General features: G+C 37.3%; 1 protein-coding gene across 1 annotated transcript in view; it reads left to right on the top strand.

Annotated features, from left to right (window-relative positions):
• The first annotated feature begins 1,039 nt into the window (after nt 1–1,039).
• Nucleotides 1,040–16,211, top strand: part of fut8b (fucosyltransferase 8b (alpha (1,6) fucosyltransferase)) — a 110,271-nt gene continuing 95,099 nt past the window's right edge. The window contains exon 1 of the mRNA XM_039689969.2: nt 1,040–1,177. The gene's annotated coding sequence lies outside the window, so the exon portion shown is untranslated. The remainder of the gene's footprint in view (nt 1,178–16,211) is intronic.

Consider the following 16,211-nt stretch of genomic DNA (forward strand, 5'->3'; position numbering starts at 1 on the left):
AAATGGTCGTGTTCATATTCATCTGCTTTCAGCGACTCACTAAAACTAGTGTTTATTGCATTGCACTGCACGGGTATGGACCTTGTAAATGGTTCAGAGACTGTAGGCTATTTCTTAAACTTTTTTATCGATTTATATAATCAATTTATTATCAATTAATTATTTATGTAGCCTACCTTGTTATATAATCTTTTGTTTTTAACAGAATGTTTAATTTTTATTCATAATTGTTCTGACTGTGAATAAGAATGTTGATCTATAAATAAATGCCTGATAAAATAAAATAAACGAATATAAAAAAATAGTATAACATATAAAAAAATATATATAAAAATAATAAATACTTTGCAGATCAGAAAGTTAAAAGTAAGACGTCATGGAAATGCTATAAGCTATTTCTTCAATGTTTTAACTCAGCTTACAGTCAATTTATTATAAATTATTTATTTACCTTCTGATGTAATCTTTTTTTATTTACAGTATGTTTAATTGTTATTCTGATCTCCTTAAGAGAACAAGATATTGTCATAATGGCATGCCATTGTAAATAACTAAAAAAAATACATTTAATTTAATTGAATAGAATAGAACAGCCAGGTTTTATCCTTTTACGCACCCATGGACCCCCAATAAAAGCTAGATTTCCTCAGTAACATTTTATTAACATTAGACTATTATGTAATACTTTGCAGATCAATACTCAGAACAATATATTGGCTTGCCATTGTAAATAAGACTGTTGCTCTTAAATAAATGTCTGGTAATAGAATAAAATAAAATAAACATACTTTGTATTTAATAGTAGGCTATATAAACCTTTTAATCTTTTATGCAACCATTGACCCCCAATAAAAAACGCCAGATTTTCTCACTAACATTTTATATTTACATTCGACTTTATGTTATTCTTTGCAGATCAGTAGTTAGAAGACGTTATGAAAGTGTAAATAAATAAAAAAAGTTCCGTGTTTATATGCTCCACAGACCCCCAGTGTCAGTGATAGGTCTCGTGAAAGATGATCTGCCGGTAGATGGTCGGTGCGGCGCTGACATGCGCAGTGAGAGCAGCACATGATGCTCTAATGTGTGTGTGTTCGCTGATTTCATCTCTCACACACACGCGCTCTTCTCTTCCATCCTTCTGGATCTTCCTCCGGAGCGGCAGCGCGGTTTTACGGTACGTGAGTGTGTTTGTGTATTCGTGTTGTGTATGTAAATAAAGGCGTTTACAGCAGCGCGCGCTGGACGCGTCTCAAACACACCGATGCGCGTGCAGCATCTGGAGATGATAAACACAGCAGCGTTTCTGGGCAGTGTGTGCATGAAGCGTTTGTGGTTATCATCTTTAGCAAGCAACTGGTCTGGGGTTCATCGTGGATATGTTTCAAATTGTCCGCATTTTTAGGCATTAACATCATTGACGAGTTGGACATCAGAAGTGTGAAGCATTTTTGAGCATAATCACTGACGTTTTTTACAAGTCAGCAGCAGCTGTAGGCATCAAATGTATGGCATTTTTGGCAGAACGCTTCCTAAATTTGGCCATCATATAGAGTTATGACTTTGCGTCTACGATGCAGTTCACTGGGTCTCGAGACAGCAGTGTGTCAGACAGCCTGTTGCAGAGATACTCGTGTGACTAACATGATCTATAAAACATGCTGATGTCTGGAGAGGCTGTGCAAGGACTCTATCTATCTATCTATCTATCTATCTATCTATCTATCTATCTATCTATCTATCTATCTATCTATCTATATCTATATCTATCTATCTATCTATCTATCTATCTATCTATCTATCTATCTATCTATCTATCTATCTATCTATCTATCTCTGTCTCTGTCTGTCTGTCAATCGATCGGTCTTTCTGTCTAATCACAAAATTGTGTTAATGTCAAATTGCTTTTGTTGAATTCAGCAATGCATAGATGTATAGTCTATTGTGCATTATAGTAATGTATTGTACAGTAATTGTTTCCTGTATTTTATTTTGCATCACCAAATTCTGAGTGAAAGAATAATTTAGTTTATTGTAGTAAACAATAAAAAGACTGTTTTATTTATTTTGAATTGATTGTTCCACGAGAAGTGGGTATTTTGGAGTCAACATTTGGAGAGAGGAGTTCAAAAGTAAGAACGGGGGTGCAATGGGGCTAAAGACGCGCCAGGGTTAAAGGCGCACCAGGGCTAAAGGCGCACCAGGGCTAAAGGCGCACCAGGGCTAAAGGCGCACCAGGGCTAATGGCGCACCAGGGCTAAAGGCGCACCAGGGCTAATGGCGCACCAGGGTTAAAGGCGCACCAGGGCTAATGGCGCACCAGGGCTAAAGGCGCACCAGGGCTAAAGGCGCACCAGGGTTAAAGGCGCACCAGGGCTAATGGTGCACCAGGGCTAATGGCGCACCAGGGCTAAAGGCGCACCAGGGCTAAAGGCGCACCAGGGCTAATGGCGCACCAGGGCTAAAGGCGCACCAGGGCTAAAGGCGCACCAGGGTTAAAGGCGCACCAGGGCTAATGGCGCACCAGGGCTAAAGGTGCACCAGGGTAAAAGGCGCCTTTGATTTTTTAAATTTATTTTTTATTTTTTTCCTGTAAACCATTAGATGTCACACAAACCATCCATACCGGTGATGATCTCAAACTCATGGCCTGCGGGCCTCAATATTTTGTGGCCCCCAACTTGAAATTAAAGTTTAATGTTAGTGCAGCCCGTCGTTGCGTGTGCCACGTTTTTTTGGCGTTTTTGTTTTATCCCTTATGGGGCTACCATAGATAGTCTCGAGACATAGACAACAGTCATAGACAATCGTATGTTATACATATTTGTATAATGCTGATTTTACCCCGAGTGTCCTTGCCACATTGTACATTTATATGATTTTTTTTTAAAAATGTATTTTTAAGCAAAATCTGTTCTCCATCAGATTAAAAGTATTTTAAGTATTTTTTTAAAGTATTTTCAGATTAAAAATAAGAGAAAATACTCATGTAGAGAGTAAATAGGGTTGAAACACCTGGTTTGTACCTGCAAATTGCTCTTCTGAAGATCATTGTACAAAACAGATGCTATGTTTTATAAAATGGGAAGTTAAATGAGCTTTGTACTAGTTTAAGTCTTTGGATGAACCGTTATTGACTATATTGCCTGTCATCAGTGTGAGACCAGACACTCATATGCATCTCAAGACAGTATTAATTTCATTTTAACATGTCCAATGTGAAATGCTAATTAGTTTTAATGCAGTCAGTCAAAGAATGGAAAGGAACTTTGAGAGTCCAGGCAACTAATGAATAAACTGACCATCACTCTTAGCTCTACAGAAGTGTATTTTCCAGAGGAGCCGTACTGAATACTAAACGCATACAGTTTATTTGGACGTTGAGAACTTCTCAAGCGCACAAGGAATGGGTCTAATGCCTCTGAATCTGTTTGGAGATGTAGTTTGCTGCAGATTGTGAGCTGTTTACTCTTAGTAATCTTGTTTGGAATCATAAGTCTTCATTAGTTTCCTAATGTCTCCCATAGGTTCTGTGATATAAGTACAGACTTGTAAGATAATTTGTTGTGAGTGTTTGTTTTGAGCAGCGCAGCTTTAGTTTCAAGAAATAAACAAACATACATCTGAGTGATGTGGGATCTCTGTATCTTGTATGCTGTATCTCAATGTTCAGTAGCCTTTACAGACTTCATGTGATGATGACACAAAACAAATCAGAGTTTTGAATCAGTTCTTTGAAATTGACAGTTTGAACTGATTCACTAATTGAGCTTATCATCTCTAATCGCTTATCATGCATCACTTAGATGCTAGTTAAACTAGATATTAAAATTAAAGCTGCAAGCAACATTTATCGGGGTTCAAGCATTTTAAAGCCTTTAAGCACAAAAGCATCAAAAGTCATTAAGTTTCTTTAACCTTTATGACAGTTATAGCGCCACCTACCGTCCGATCTCCATGAAACTTTGCATTATCTTCAGCATTCAGTTATGACACACATGTTCATCAATTTTTGTGAAGTTTTCCTGTGTGTGTGTTTTGTCACGCCCCTTTTCTAAATGACCCTGTTACAGCCACCCAAATGCAAAAGTTCAACTTTTTTTTTTCGATAATTATTGATCTAGAGAGGCGAAAAACCAGGAACTAGTTCAAAAAAGTAGGTTTTGGACAAAATTCGAGACAATTTTTGCTGGAGATAAATCTGTCTTAAACCTGTCCGTCTTGATGCAAGGATAAAAACTAATAAAAACACCTTTTAGAAATAAAATGCAAGTGTTTTATTGAAAATAAATACAATTTAATTTCCAAAAAAAATAAAAAATTTTAATATTTTTTTTTTAAATTATTAAAATAAATAATAAAAATTTATTTTTATTAAATATATATATATATATATATATATATAATATATATATATATGTATGTGTATATATATATATATATATATGTGTGTGTGTGTGTGTGTGTGTGTATATATATTGTTTTATCATGAAATAAAAATAAAATATTTTTTATTTTTATATAATAATATAAAGAGGGGGGGGGGGGGGGACACCAGACCGACGTCAAAGAACGAGTGACCAGGAAAGCTGACTGTGCTGAACACTATGGCAAACCGTGTATCCAGCCTTACTCATCGTAATTGTATTTTTACTAGTAAGAATTCAATTAGAGAGCTCAGCAATTTAATTATTACTACCCATATCTCTCCATTGACTTTCATTCATTTTTAATTACAGAGCTTTCTAATACAATTATGACTAGCAATTACAATTAGAGATCTCTCTAATTCAATCTTACTATAATAACAATTCAATTAGAGAGCTCTTAAAAAACTAATTAAAGATATGTATAATTGCAGACCTCGATAACTGAATTAAAGAGCTCTGCAATTGCATTCTTACTAGTAATAAGTGAATTAAAGAGCTCTCTAATTGGAATAGCTAGTACGAATTGAAATTGTAAAGATTTCTAATTGAATTCTTAGTAGTAAAAATTAAATTACAATGAGTAAGGCTGGATACAATTTAAGTTAAAACGGCTTGCCATATAGTCTCGCCCTTAAACCATTTAATTCAAAGTGTCTGTATAATATATATGTGTTATTTTATCAAATTGTAGGGCTTGTTTTATGGAAAGCTTCAATATTGGTAATCGGCCAATAAGTGACTATTACCTTAAACTCCTCCTCTTTATTATACAAATGTGTCATTAAATATGGCTACAAATTTATTTAAAACCGTAACTTAAAGATATTCTGATCATATCTGCCAAACATTGAAATTTCCAAATGTTTCCTAAAAAACTCGTTTAGTGAAATCACGCGGGTTTGACACACACTCTGAAGAATGATTGGGAAATTTTCGTTTTAATATTCATTATTTTGCTTTGAAATGCAATTATTAAACACAAAAATAGTATTTATTAACTGATGTTTTCAGTATTTCTTGACATTCAGTGATTCCTCGGATGTTGTTTGTGCATGTGATGCATTTCCACTTCTCTTAACTGCATTAACACTGTCGTGTGAGTGTGTGTGGCCAGTCTTAACACGCCTGTCTGTCATCATTTGAGCGTAATGGCTCCATTAAACAGCAGTGGCGATAGTTAACCGTAATGGGACATTCTGGATGGGGCTCTAGATGTGGGCTTTGTGGTCTCGGATGGATTGTCTTTTATTTAGACCATTTTGTGCACCACACTCTGCTCTGGCTAATCTGTTATTTGTTTTATTTGCTGTCAGTTCTGGCTCATATTTTATAGATTTTCATGGCGGGTTCACATATGCAATTTACATGGTGCTGCTGGCTCAGTCAGGTGCTGTGAATATTTGTCTCCAAAGACATCTGTAATGATTCTGTGTGGAGCAGGCCTTGGAGAAATGAAATTAAGAATATAAACGGATGCTTGTGCAGGGAAAGCCCTGCAGGACACGGGACAGAGGACGAGAGCGAGCGTGAGACGAGACTCTTTTTCCATGCAATTGCGACAATGAATGGGGACTGAGGGTTTCAAAATTCTTTAATTACAAATAATTTTATCACTTAAAACTCAACAAATTGACATGCCTTATAATGGCTTGAATGTAACTCGACACCCTCGCCTCATTTTGTATTCACGGTTCTATGAATATGCAAATGAGCCCCGCCTCCACTCACTCACTCAGAGATCCACTGGTTGACCATCACACGCTGATCTGATTGGTTACAAGGTCGTTTGTGACGTCAGAAACACCAGCGATTTCAAACTGTGTTTTTGAGACCGTCTTTGTTTCACTGCAGTTTTAAAGAGAAAATACTCAGCATAGCATATTAAAAACACCATATATAAACGACATTTAAAAGCTAGATTTTCTCCACACATTAAACTTTCGTAAAAGTAGCCTGCACAACTTGTGCGCTTTATTTCAAGTTCCCTGAAGTCATGAGATCAAACAAAGACATTTTGAGTGACTGCGCAATTTGTGAATTAATTTGAAAAAAATCGAATCTTTTCATTGAATCTTCAGTTCACAAGTCCGATTAAACATATTTTACTGCAGCTTTTAATGTAAAAAAAGCAAAGAAACATTTTTGAAAAGATTATTATGTATTATTTGTACATTTCTTACATGGTTTTATTTAGTTAATTGCACATATTTAGTTCTTTATCTACTTTGTTGGCCCCATGAGGCTGCGGCTGAGATGGTGTTAAAATAAAATAAATCACAGTCAGTGTTATTTTAGTATAATTAATATACTATTAAAGTATTTAATCATCATTTTAATATTTTATATTTTTTTCCTTTAATTTTAAATTTAATTATTTTGAGCTTTACAAAAAAAATTAAATTGTTGCCTTTTGCAAATAACTGTTAAAGTTAAAGTCAGTTAAAGTTTAATTTTATATAAATAAATAGAAATATTTGTAATTGTTTTAGTTAACAGTAATAAAACTGCTCACAATTCATCTTACTGTATGGCTTCAGTATGTAGCGCACAATTCAACTGGGCCATTTTTTTTTAATGATTTTTTCCAGATTTTTTTTATGGTACTTTAAGGTCCTTTTTGAAGCTTGAATGCATCACTCCCCATTCATTGTAATTGCACGGAAAACAGCGGCCAGGAAAACACTTGGAAATGCTTCTTTTGTGTTCCACAGAAGAAAATCACAAGGTTTTTGAGCAGCATTATGACAGAACTTTTATTTCTGAATGACTATTCTTTTCAAAATTCAAGCCCTAATGCAAAAAGCCACGGCATTCAAATACATTTAAAAATCACTTTACAGAGTCCTACAAAAAAAAGAGGTCATGAATTGAGAAATCTAATTGTCTTTGATCTTTTGACATGTAAGAGGGCCATTGTACTAGAAAAATATCATAAAGTTACATTTCAGAGCTCAAAACTTCCTTGTTAGTCCAAAAACAGCTTTTATATAAACTAAGCTCAGTCGACGCCTACTACTATGGTAAATGGTAAATTAATTGCATTTATATAGCGCTTTCACAGACCACTGAGCCACTGCCGTTACGACATCATTGACTCTTTAGCTCCGCCCACCAGTTCACACAGGTAATAATGTAAATATGAGACGGACACAAACACAGGATTACTCCAGCAACAGAACCATAGAGACACTCTGAGGATTACAAAACATTTTGTTGGCTAATGTGAAACTATGTAATGAGATATTTTTCAACATCGGACCTTTGCAAGACAATTGACCTGTGGCTAAGCCACGCCCCCTCCACTCACTTACATTTGGGGACAGGCGCTATGGCATTTCACGGGGGACAGTTGGTGATTTTTGGAGACAGAAAGATTATATATCATCTGGAAGTCTCCTAAAGAGCCTTAACCCTCAAACCGTATTCATTTTATAGCCCTTAGTCCCGTAATTGTGGACAAATGTGGGCACAGAGGACTTTTTATGTATTATAAATGTTATATCACTGTCTTCGATAAAGTTTTGTCTATCCATCTATGGTGTTTTTTTTATTTTGGGGGTATTTTTGAATTTATATACTTCAAAAAGTACCATATTTTCTATGTAAATTATGCTTATTTTTATGTTTTATATTTTACATTTTTTTAATTACATTAAAATATCATTCCAATAAGTTCTTAGAGCTAAAACCTAAAGATGAAGTGACTTTGCTGTCACCTGGTGTCTTATTTTTGTATTAAATTAACCAAAAAACAATAATATCAACAGCCACTATATTGCTATAGTACTTAACTATGCATTGGAGGGTTATATTAATAATATTATAGTTGAGAAGGTCGATGAAAAGCTTCAGCTCCAGGTAAAAATGTACGGGTCACAGTGTAAATGTGATAAACTCATATCGTTGCCATCAGCGTTTGGTGCTACAGTTTTTACATCAATCATTCAGCACAACATCGTTAACATTTGTCATCTCGGTTATCTACAGATACGTTAATGAAGCTAAGTGACATGATGTACAACGCTGCTAGAAGCTAACGTTAACGTTTTCTAATGTTAGCCTAACGTTACGTTAGAGATTTTAAATAACGTTCAAATACATTGTTGACTAACTTAGATCAGATTTAGACATCCTTGTTTAATTTATTCGCGTTTAGTTGGTGTTGTGGTCTACCGCATCACTTAATCCAGAGCAGACTCTTATCTCGGTTGAGATGTGGCTGGGAAAGGGTCAATAAACACACCGTCGCCCAGCCTCTCGGGAACTAGTGTCAGAGTTGCATGTACCCCCATACACACCGTTTGACCATTTTAAACTTAAAATGACAAGAAAAAACGAATGAAAACCAGAGCCAGACCGATATATCGGCAGACCGATATTATCGGCCGATATTAGGCATTTTCCAAACTATCGGTATCGACAGTTATAATGGCCGATAAATGAATATTTCAAAAATAAAATAAAAACGGACGAAACACGCTTGAACCATGTCATGAGTGTTGGAGTTGTATAGTTTGTCCACCAGAGGGCACTCTACACCGTTCCTGTTGGCAACACTCGTTGAGTTGATGATACATGATACATACATTGCTTGAATAACAATTAAAAGAACATCCCCATCAGTTCTCTTAACTCAAATAAGCATGACAAAATTTGTGACTATCATGTCCAGTTTAATATAAATAAATAAATAAAATATCGGCCGATATATCGGAATATCGGATTTTAAAACACAAAAATATTTGTATCGGTATCGGCCTTGAAAATCCTTTATCGGTCGGGCTCTAATGAAGTGGAAGCAGAGAATGTCAGAGTGTTTTGGATTAGCTGCGTACTGTTATTGGCTCATTGCGTTTGAGGGCGTGGCTTAGCCATAGGTCAATTCCACTTGTGTAATGGCGGGGATGTCGAAAATGATTTAAATATGCAAAAATTTTGCTCAATTGTATCAGGAGGTGTTGAATGCGACACACCCATCAAAACAAAGTGTTCGGGTCAAAACAGGATCGAAAATGTCGTATAAATTAGGATTATAACATTATAAAAGCAACTCAGAGAACATTATAAAATAAAAAAGCCGTTCATGACCCCTTTAAACAGCAACTGAGAGATTTGTTGAGTGACATTTCTTTGTGTGTGTGGCGTGCATGTCATGGATATGTGTTTGCGTCTGCGAGTGATGTTAAAGCGGTGTGCACACACACACACACACACACATTAGTGAAGAGTGAAGGTCAAGGAAAGGACCTTATATGAGCTCGGCTGACATTTGCCTGGCATTTTTGATTCACTGCCGTCTTGTGATAGATCTTCCATGCCTTGTTCTGGACGCTCGGAGCGAACGCAGGTGATTATAGATGACCCGTTCGCTCTTTTGATGTTTGTGGAGGAATTCTTACGGTGTTTCATCGGTGGATTGGATATTAGAGGCCCGGGGCGATGCTTGGGGTTTGTCGTATGCTAATGTTGCATAAATTAATAATGCAATTTCACATGTCATCATGTGATGTGCTGTCTGTGGCATCAAACGCATTGCTCTTCATCTGTAACCTGCTGATTCTGCTATTAACGTGCAGAGCTTTGTTTCATGTGCTGTCACTGTTCCAGGATCAGTGGGTAAGAGAAACTGCCATCAGTCTATTGAACACACCGATCATGCCGAGTGTCTGTCAGAATTAAGAGTTTTTGATATGTTTTAGCTTATCTCAATGGTATCCAATATATAGGTGTCTTTGTTCCCGCAGAAGTTTCAATTTTGATATTTTTAGGTCAAACCGTTGTTATCTGTCAGTCATATAATGGAGGTCTATGGTCACCACCTCAAAGAGCATGCACAGAGAAGTCCAGATTAAACATGATTTAATGACTCGTAAATTTAAGTACACATTGATGGCCTAAGACACGAAACGAGCGGTTTGTGTGAGAAAACGAACTGTTTTATATCGTTTTTACCTCATAGTTTTGTACAATAATTACATTGTTACTAGTAAAAATGTGAATTCCTGATATCAATGATTAAATTGTCACTAGTTGAAATGTCTATTCTTGATATCAACAATTCAATTGGTACTATAGTAAAAATGATAATTTCTGATATCAATATTATTTCAGTGTTCTAAAATGGCTTTCTTACTAGTGAAAATCATGATATCAGAAATGAACATTGTCACTAGTAAAAATGTAATTATTGATATCAAAAATGATCATTGTTACTAGTAGCAATTCAATTGTGGATATCAAGAATAGACATTTCAACTAGTAGCTAAACAACTGAATTCTTGAAACCAAAAATAAAGGTTTTTACTAGTAATAATTGTATTTCTGATATGTGAAATTGGAATTTCAACTAAGAAATCAACTCTTGATATCAACATGGCAGCCTATGGTGACATTTCACTAGTGAAAATACAATTGTTGATATCAAGAATTGAATTGTTTAGATCAAGAATTGAATTGTTGATATCAAGAATTCATATCCTGGAAATGAATAAAAGTTAAAACGGCTTGCCATAGGTGTTGGCTGTATAAGACTAGCAGTTAGCTAGATCCACATTAGAATAACATAAAGATCATATTGTAACATTTCCTTGGTGAAAAATCACAATTTTCTCACGATTTACAAATAGTTGGAAACATTTGGGATCTTGTCCGCATCAACTAAACTAAATATATAACATTGCCCTAGTGGTTTTGGATATTTTACTGCAAGAATCCTGCATATTGTACCTTTAATGTGAACAATAGAGTTCTGAATGAACCCGATGAATAAAAGAATGATATTTTTGTTCACTGAGGTAGAAGTAATGAAGACCCTTTAATCTTTCTTTGGTAGGTCTGTCTTTGATTTGATCTTGCATTAGTCAGATCACAGACACACTTGCTCTTACAATTCAATTTTATAATGTTGCAAATGCTAATGGAGTTTCTAGCATTGGTGAAAATGCAGTTTGGGACTTAGTTAATATGAATTTTGGACCTTGGTTGTGTTCTGTCCGTTTTTTATTACAATTTGTTACAATATAGACTAGTGATCGACCGATATATCGGCCGGCCGATATATCGGGCCGATATTTGAGGTTTTTACGTGTATCGGAATCGGCCGATACACCGCTGCGCGTTCGCCGATAGTTTTTTTTTTCCCGCCGTTATTTATAGACAGGCGGCCACGGGCAGCTCCGTGCTGCTGGAGATGCTGCAGTTCACGTGCCCCGCCCTCCCCCACTAGCAGAGTGACACCTGCTCTTCACGAGAATGGTAATTTAAACTTTCAAAGGATCTTTAAAATGTTTGACTGCCGAAATATTGTTAAACACTTTGAAAATGGAAACACGTCGCCTATAACTGTTATGTGCTTGCAACTAAGCAAGTTTGTGGGTCCAAATGGAAAACGCGAATGCCTCGTCTATAAAACTTAACTGCTTGCAATTGTATTAAGAAGCTGCAAATAGTTAAGGTGTAGGTTACCCGTTCAGTATGCATTAGGACTGTCTATGAATATTCTACATTCGAATATCTATTAATTTTGAAGGTGAAAATTAATATTTGAATGTGGAAAAACACGCCCGCGGTTGCAGACTAATAACGTTACCACAGCTGCACAGCTCGCTCGGAGCGCTCACTGTCGGTTCTATACTGTGAAACTTCAATCACTGAATGAACTGAAGCCTGCTATATTTGGGACAAGAGTCGCGACTCGCAACCTTAAATTGCTTGCACAAAACTCTTGTTTAGCACTCAACATTTGTTTGTTGTTCATTTAACCGACGCGCAGAGACCGTGAGGGCGAGAGGGAGAGAGAGTGCCTGAGCGAGTCCAGGGCGAGACAGAGTGAGCTCTGCGGTCTTGGCCATTAGTTGATTTACTTGCTTTTTAATACGTTGTCAAATATGTTTAAACTCAAATAAACCATCTAATACTAGTAGTTATGTCTCTTTTTATTAATGTGTCCTGTTATTGATGTAATGCGCGTCAACAACAAAACGCGCAACGGGATGTTCGAATATGTTTTTTAGAGGGAATATGCAAACGCCATTTGAGCAATTTTGACAGCCCTAGTACGCATACGGTAACGAACACTGGTCATAGGATTAAGGAATGCCAACGTTATTCTGTGCTTTTTGTGGGAGATTTATTCAGCGCTCTCCTGGCTGAGGTTTGGGGCGTGTGGAGTTTGTCTCCCTCGCAATCGCAGTAATATTAGAGACTAGACATGCTCATTTTATTTTATGTAGGAAAATTGAAACCATGCAGTACATAGTTCGTTTCTTTTAAAATGAAGTACAGTGTGCACTGTGCACTTTATTATGCTGGTTGCTACTCTGTGCAATAGTGTAATTATTTAATTTATGCTTAAATATTAATTTTCAGCACTGAACATTTTTTGTTCTACTTCATGTTTTTAATATTTGTTAAATTGTTTATCTACTTGTTCTTGTTCTACCTCACATGTTTTTACTATTTGTTAAATATTAATTTTTGAAGTTAGTTAAATGTTACTTTTATTAAATTGAGACCTGTAACATTTGTTAACATCATGTTATTTTTAAGATGTAAATTGAGGGAGCAAAATGTATCGGCTCCAAATATCGGCTCAAGAAAATCGGCAGCCCGTATCGGTCATCGGCTAAGGCTGATGGGAAAAAAATCGGTATCGGTATCGGCACTAAAAAAACCATATCGGTCGATCCCTAATATAGACTGCTTCAAAGCAGCTTTACAGTGATAATGGGACATTACAGTAACAGAGATTGTTTTGGCTAACCGAAAACACTCAACGCGACGCTGGAATTGAATCGTATTTCCCTGAATCAAATTGAATCACAAAGTACACTGTAAAAAAATGACGTTAAAACAAGGGGTATGTTTCACAAGAAAATACTATTTTAGCCTTTATAGTTTCACATTTAATTAATTGTGTTACTTGTAGAGCTGCACGATTCATCATCAAAAGATCATGATCTCAATTCGAACAACCGTGCCTCAATGCTAAATGACAATGATTCACCTGTGTTTTATTAGCAGTATTAGGCAACTTGGCGCTTCAAATAACGTGTATCAATTACATCTTTATACCAGTAGGTGGCGACAAGAGATTGTTAGAAAATGTATTTGTCATTGAGTCATTCATTCAAGAGATTCGTTCAAAAACGCTGATTCATCCAGTAATGAAACAAGTGAAGTATGAGTGAGTCATTAAATCATTCTGTTTTAATTCAAATACTGTTGTATTCATAGACATTTTAAATAAACGGAAGACATTTTGTCCGAATCTCTAGTATATTACATGTTATTTTGTCTGTTTAGAATCGTTGGAGAATCGTGATCTCTGGTTTAAACAAAAATCTCAAATTACGCAGTCGTACAACTCTAGTTATTTGCCATTTTTTAGGTAAAGTAGATTCAAAGTAAATCCTCCACCAAAATGTTTTTGTATTGCACCTAAACATTCACCTCAAAGTCACATTGTGATGCATAAAAATGCATTGCACACACCGTGTCATGCTTGAGCCATAAAAGACTTGATCATTAATAACAATTATTTAGGCTCTGAATGTGCGGTACACAATAATTAACATGATTAACCTACTCAAATTCTCTGGAATTTAGATGTAAAAGCCCTGAGTGAAATCTCCATGTTTTCATGTTGATTATGGGACCTTTGCTTAACATTTATACTTTGAATTACAGGTTTTATGTTTTAATTCTGCGTATGGTGATGTTGAGTGATTAAATGACCCGCTTATATAGCCAACTTTGAGTCAGAGCGCTGGTAAAAAAAAAAAAAAAAAAAGCAGATCAAATCACATTGAAGATACCAATTTTTTTATTTAACAAAAAATGTAATGCAAATTTTATATTAATTATTTTAATAAAGATCATTAAATTACCAGTAGACACAAATAAATGTAAAATTACACAACTGAGGTAGTGGAACGATGATGACATCACGGTTCTCTCCAGAGCGGCTATATATAAATTAACAACATTAATAACTTTTTACAACAAATGAACCATCTTAAGCTGGAGTGTGACGCTGTGTTCTTCTAGAAACAATCTTTGTTGTATTATTTTCCTGTTTTTGAAGCTGCTTTGAAATACTCTGTATTGTAAAAAGTGCTGTCTAAATAAAGGTGACTTGACGGCTTTTTTCCATATAGAAAAATGTAAGTTCAAATTCCTCTTGAGGTTTGATTTATGAACATTATACCACAAGTAAAGCTGTCTTTTCTGAGATGGTCCTCACTGCGAAATCCAGGGGGAAGAGTTCTAGATCCAACTCCTCCCACCTTAGATATATCTAAATCTCTGCCCCAGCCCAGATCCCTAACCCCACCCCTAATTCTACCCATCTCCACCCACTGATCCCTAACCCCACCCCTAATCCTACCCATCTCCACCCCCTGATTCCTAACCCCACCCCTAATCCTACCCATCTCCACCCCCTGATTCCTAACCCCACCCCTAATCCTACCGATCTCCACCCCCTGATCCCTAACCCACCCCTAATCCTACCCATCTCCACCCCCTGACCCCTAACCCCACCCCTAATCCTACCGATCTCCACCCCCTGTTCCCTAACCCCACCCCTAATCATACCCATCTCCACCCCCTGTTCCCTAACCCCACCCCTAATCCTACCCATCTCCACCCCCTGATTCCTAACCCCACCCCTAATCCTACCCATCTCCACCCCCTGATTCCTAACCCCACCCCTAATCCTACCGATCTCCACCCCCTGATCCCTAACCCCACCCCTAATCCTACCGATCTCCACCCCCTGATCCCTAACCCCACCCCTAATCCTACCGATCTCCACCCCCTGATCCCTAACCCCACCCCTAATTCTACCCATCTCCACCCCCTGATCCCTAACCCCACCCCTAATCCTACCGATCTCCACCCCCTGATCCCTAACCCCACCCCTAATCCTACCGATCTCCACCCCCTGATCCCTAACCCCACCCCTAATTCTACCCATCTCCACCCCCTGATCCCTAACCCCACCCCTAAACCTACCAATCTCCACCCCCTGATCCCTAACCCCACCCCTAAACCTACCAATCTCCACCCCCTGATCCCTAACCCCACCCCTAATTCTACCGATCTCCACCCCCTGATCCCTAACCCCACCCCTAATCCTACCGATCTCCACCCCCTGATCCCTAACCCCACCCCTAATCCTACCGATCTCCACCCCCTGATCCCTAACCCCACCCCTAATCATACCCATCTCCACCCCCTGATCCCTAACCCCACCCATAATCCTACCCATCTCCACCCCTTTGATCTGGATCCTACTCCGCCCCCTGGATCTTGTGTACTGTAATGAGGTGCTAGTGTCTTTTCTTCCCAGAGGCCCTGTTCCGTTTGTCCAATAATCAGGCATTTTTCGCCCTAACCACAGCCACTTCATCTGGTGTACAGTAGCTAACGTTTTTGCTCATGTTTCTCCTGTTCCACCACGCAAGTTTCTCCCCCGCACACTTTGGTTTCTATGGAGTTAGAACAGACGCTTACCTCATTGCCACGGCAACAGGTTTTGAACAAGTCAAGTTCAAAGTTAGTTTGTTGTAGAACCCAAGCGGAATGTTCGAACATTCCATGACCCGACGAGTGCTACATTTAGTTTGGAGTCTTTACATGGTCTTGAATCTCACGTCACGTGCAGTAAATGATCTCTTTCCCTCGTAATGGTGTTCATGTGAAGCTGAGCTTAATGAATGTGATGCTGTCAAATGTTACACGCTCCATTTCTAGACACTTTTCTCTTATTAACTGGC

The sequence above is a fragment of the Pimephales promelas genome, chromosome 13 (genome assembly GCF_988280905.1).
Source record: "Pimephales promelas chromosome 13, fPimPro1.hap1.1, whole genome shotgun sequence".
Lineage (NCBI taxonomy): Eukaryota > Metazoa > Chordata > Actinopteri > Cypriniformes > Leuciscidae > Pimephales > Pimephales promelas.